Genomic DNA, 5,730 nt, shown 5'->3' with positions numbered 1-5,730 from the left:
CCGCATATACCTCCAGAATTCCTGCTACTTTGCCTTGAGTTAGTCTCTGAGAAGGGTTCTGGTATTCATTAGCAGCCATTAGTTCAATCAAATCATAAGCTTCATCGTAGCTCTTAGCCCATAAGGCTCCACCTGATGTTGCATCAAGCATGAGTCTAGAAGTCGCACCCAAACCATTATAAAAGCATTTAATGATCATCCAGTCAGACATCCCATGATGAGGACACTTTCTCAACATCTCCTTATAACGATCCCAAGATTCACACAAAGATTCTCCCGATTTCCACACAAATTGAGTAAAAGCATTCCTGATTGCAGCTGTCTTCTCTATAGGAAAGAACTTAGTAAGAAACTTTTGAGCAAGATCTTCCCATTTAGTGATAGAGCCTAGTGGAAGAGAATGCAACTGGAACTTAGCTTTATCCCTCAGAGAGAATGGGAAAAGCCTCAACTTAATAGCATCTTCAGACACATTGTTGAATTTGAAGGTGTCGCAGATCTCGATGAAATCTCTAATATGCATATTGGGATCTTTAGTCGGAGAACCCCCAAACGGAATCGAGTTCTGCACCATCTGAATCGTGCTAGCCTTTATTTCAAAAGTGTTAGCCGCGATGGCTGGTCTGACAATGCTAGACTGAATATCATCGATCTTCGGCTGAAAATAGTCCATCAAAGCCTTTGTATTCGCTTCTAGTTCACCCATTACAACAAGACCTTCTTCCTCAACTTTCTCCTATTCTACAAGAACTTCTTCCTCTACTAAAACTTCTTCCTCCGCTTTATCCAGTGTTCTCTTTCGAGATCAAGAACGCGTTAGCATAAACGCTCTCAAGAGTACCTGAAAAAGCAACAAGTAAACATGTAAGTAAAATATCTGAGTCAATGAACTTTAACGACCACTGATGTCAAGCACATAAACTAAAAATTAACACTGAGTCCCCGGCAGCGACGCCAAAAACTTGTTAGGACGAAAACACGCGCTAATATTCACACAAGTATACACGTTCGCAAGTAATATAGAATTAATTCTAGTTCATACCCAAGAGACTGGTTTAGGTTAATTTCAATCTATGCACTTATGCAACAATGGTATGGTTATTATTCAATGCTAAGATGATAACAAGTTGAGGTTGTTTATAACTAAGAATTAACTAAAAAATTATATAAAATGACATTAATTAAGAGAATAAGAGGGTTGAATTACTTATATGACACAAACATGGGATTCTAACTTCATTACTACTTTATTCAATATCCTTTTGTTCTTAACCTTAGCATGCAATGGTGATGACATTAATCAGATAACACGAAACTAGTAAACGCCAACTTTCATTGTACGAATACCCTACTACCAGACATCCACAAAAGAGATAGAAGCTGAATAGACACCAATTATACTGAGACCCTATATGTCTATAGAATTTGACAACATAACGGTTTAAAGTGCAAGTTATCTATTATGATTACATAGGGAAAGTAAGATGGTTAAAATTACCTACGAATCATGCATAACAATTATACATGAACCTATGCTAGCATGGCAAGTTCTAAACCCCTATATTCACTTCCCCTTCAATAGAGATTAACACGCTATCTTATAAGTTCACGACGCTCATAAGACGAATAAGCACAACCAATACTAGGATATCATACAATCATCATACACTACGGTATCGAAACAAATTAACTATTGAAATCCATAAGTAAATCCGCTAGAACCCCATGATAACGATTAGCCCATAACCAAATTCATCATCACTGTGGGTTCCGATGAAAGCATGGTATGATAAACTAAGTCTTTATAAACTGAATAAATAATCAAAGTACTTTAAACAAGAGTATAGGTTCAACAAAACAAGAAAACTAGCATCCAAGATTATAACTTAAACAAAGAATCACAAGAATAAACTAGATCCTCTTCGCCTTGGTTGTATTTGTACTCTTAGGTCTTCTCGTTGTCTTCTACTTAATCTCCGTTATGAAAAACATCTTTAAATACTCTTTATATAGCAACCCAAATCGTCCAAGAGCCCAGAAAATCAATCTTCTATTCAAAATAGGATTCCTGGAAATCGACCCGATGCGGCCGTGCGCTTCACCAGTGCGGGCGCGCTGCAACTCTGACAACCGGTGCGGGCGCGTTGACCTTCTGGAAAACTTTTGATTTTTATTTTCTTTGCTGATTCTTGATGGCATTCAACGAGCATTTATTCAAGACACCTTCCTAACACCATTTTAGCACCAAACAATGCTAAACTCCTCGCTCCCTTATCTATGTCTGAAATGTAAAGCACTATAAAAATACATCAAATACACAAATAACTTGAGTACAAAACACCAATTCGAGCCTTTATAGGACGTTATCGAGAACTAAAAATGGAAGTTTGGAATTTGCTTGTCGAGAAATCATATTGAAAGAATAGATACATATCGATATGTCATTTTCCTGACTCTTATCAAGAACTAGAAAATGACTTATCGAGATGTTCAATAAATACCTAGTTTGTCCAGAATGGACTGAATTGTTTCCAATTTTTATTTGAAAAAATCAAAATAAAATCAGACTGATTTTGTCAAAAGTATTTTGCCAAAATAATTTATTAAATTAAATTATCTCAGTTCTGAGTTAATAATAAATCTAAAATTTATATTGTAGAGAACTCTATGAGTTAACACTTATAGAGAACTCTACAATGACTTATCAATAAGTCATAATAAAGCTTGTCGAGAAGTCCTTCGAAAAGTCAGAAAAAATGACTTATCGAGAACTCACTCGAGAAGTCTTAAAATGGCTTGTCGAGAAGTCAGTTAGACTTACCGAGAACTCGGTTATATAAATACTTTTGTTCTTTTTTACTCTGTCTTGTACTAATTTCATATGTTGAAAATGTAAATCAACACTTAGACAGTTTTCTTAGAATTGAAAAAATTCCAAGTTAAATTTTGAATTTTGAAAAATAAATATACAGAGATTTCTGAAATATTTATAACTCATATTCTAGTTAATTTCCAATTAAATCAATTAATTTTGATTTACTGGAAATTGATCTACTGTAAAACATTAACCGGGTTCTTGCCTTTAGGATGAAGAATTTCACCTACTAGTCTGGTGAAAGTTGCTTCATCCAAATGTTTATTAAAATTTCAGCTAATTATTTTTCTATTGGAACAAAAATAAGCTCAATGGTACCATTTGCAGCATGTTCTCTAATAAAATGGTACCTTACATCAATTTGCTTTGTTCTAGAATGATTAACTGGATTAGCTACAATAGATATAACACTAGTATTGTCACACATAATTGGAATTTTATGTAACACTAGGCCATAATCCATTAGCTAATTTCTAATCCAAAGCACTTGAGCACATCAACTTCCAACAACTATATATTCAGCCTCAGTTGTGGAAGTTGACACATATTGTTGTTTTTTGCTATACAAGGATACAAGTCTTTGTCCAAGAAACTGACATCTTCCACTAGTACTCTTCCCGACAACCCTGTATCCAACAAAATCTGCATCCGTGTATCCAACAACTTCAAAACTTGTTCTCTTAGGGAACTATAATACCAAGTTCGGAGTCCCTTTTAAATATCTGAAAATTCTCTTCACAACCATCAAATGTGATTCCTTTGGATTGGCTTCAAATCTTGCACACAAATATATTGCAAACATAATGTCTAGTCTACCAGCAGTTAAATACAGCAAAGATCCAATCATTCCTCTATAACCTGAAATGTCTACACTTTTTCCTTTCTTATATTCATCCAACTTAGTAGTGGTAGACATAGGTGTAGATTCAGGTGAACAATCAACCATACCAAACTTCTTTAATAAATCCTTGACATACTTAGTTTGGCTGATGAAAATCCCATCACTTCTTTGACTAACTTGAAGTCCAAGAAAGTAACTAAGTTCTCCCATCATACTCATTTCATATTCACTCTGCATGAGTTTAGAGAATCTTTGACATAGCTTTTCATTAGTAGAACCAAATATGATATCATCCACATAGATCTGAACTAGGATCATATCATTACCATGCTGCTTGTAGAAGAGAGTCTTGTCTATTGTACCTCTAGTGAATCCATGTTTAAGCAAAAATTCTGACAGTGTGTCATAGCAAGCTCTAGGTGCTTGCTTTAGTCCATAGAGAGCCTTGAGTAGCTTGTACACAAAGTTAGGAAATTCTAAAGTTTCAAAATCAGGGGCTGTTGCACATAAACTTCTTCTTCCAACTCACCATTAAGGAATGCACTCTTCACATCCATTTGATACACCTTGAAATTTGAGTGTGCGGCAAATACAAGAAAGATCCTTATTGCTTTAAGTCTTACAACTGGAGAAAAAGTTTCATCATAATCAATTCATTCCTTCTGTGAGTAGCCTTTTGCAACCAACCTTGCTTTATTTCTGGTGACAATCCCATTTTCATCCATTTTGTTCCTGTACACCCACTTTGTTCCAATTATACTTCTGTTCTTTGGGGCAGGAATTAACTCCCAAACTTTATTTTTTGAAAATAATTTAGCTCCTCTTGCATAGCAGATATCCAATCAGGATCAAGTAGAGTTTCATCAGTTTTCTTGGGCTCAACTTGTGAAAAACAACATGCATGAAGACATTCATTTGCAGTTGCACTCCTAGTCTTCACTCCAATAGTTAGATCATCAATAATTGCTTCTCCTATGTGACTCATATCCCACTTCCTGCTGTGAGCTTGTCGACTTGAGTTTTCTGTATTTTCTTTACCACTGACGTGACTTGCAAAACCTTCTTCTCTTTCTCCCCCTGAGTTTGTGCTGTAAAATTCAGCTGTTTGAGATGAGCTTCCATTCTCATGATTCACTTGTTTAGTTGAATCTTCATCCATTCTGTGATTTGTATTGACTTCAGCTTCCTCCTTAGACTCACTACCAATGTTGCGATTTTCAAATTTCAGGGCCTCAACTTTATTTTCATCAAGACATTCCAAGCCTGAACACTTGTCATCATCAAAAGTTACATCTGTGCTTTCCATAATTTTCTTTTGTTCAAGCACATAGACCTTGTAGGAAGTTCTCTCCAATAAATATCCCAGAAAAATCGCTTTAAAAACCTTAGAGTCAAAATTTCCCACATATTCATAGTTGTCTTTCAAAACATAACACTTGCTTCCAAACACATGAAGATGTTTCACACTAGGCTTTCTTTTAGATAAGATTGAGTATGGTGATTTGAAAAGATTCTTGTTAAAATGATATCTGTTTTGAGTATAGCATGTAATATTCACAGCTTCTTCCCAAAAACTTGTTGGCAATTTGGCATCTTGCAGCATTGTACTAGTAGCTTCCACTAATGTTCTATTTTTCCTTTCAACAACACTATTCTGTTGAGGTGTCTAGCTGCTGAGAATTCTTGAACAATACCCTTGTCTTTGCAGAATTCAGTTAAGGTTGTATTTCTGAATTTTGTGCTATTGTCACTCCTCAATCTTTTCACAAAATTCTGATCTTCAGCCTATTTTTCAATCTTCTTGATGTGTTCAATTATGATATGTGGATTAGAATGCATAAATTCTACCCATGTGTATCTTGAGTAGTCATCCACCATCACAAGTGCATATTTCTTCCTTGAAACTGATAAGACAACTGGTCCAAATAAGTCCATGTAAATAAGTTACAAAGGTGCACTTATAGAATTCACAGTTTTACTCTTGTGACTTGATTTCTTCATTTTTCCTTTTTGA

General features: G+C 35.2%; 1 non-coding gene across 1 annotated transcript; it reads left to right on the top strand.

Moving 5' to 3' along the window:
• The first annotated feature begins 209 nt into the window (after positions 1-209).
• On the top strand, positions 210-316 carry LOC141662667 (small nucleolar RNA R71). The gene has a single exon (XR_012550770.1). It is a non-coding gene; the product is annotated as a small nucleolar RNA R71 (small nucleolar RNA).
• The last annotated feature ends 5,414 nt before the right edge of the window (positions 317-5,730 follow it).

Source organism: Apium graveolens, chromosome 5 (genome assembly GCF_009905375.1).
Source record: "Apium graveolens cultivar Ventura chromosome 5, ASM990537v1, whole genome shotgun sequence".
Lineage (NCBI taxonomy): Eukaryota > Viridiplantae > Streptophyta > Magnoliopsida > Apiales > Apiaceae > Apium > Apium graveolens.
The sequence above is the reverse complement of the archived record's forward strand: the minus strand, read 5'-3'. Positions and strand labels throughout refer to the sequence as shown.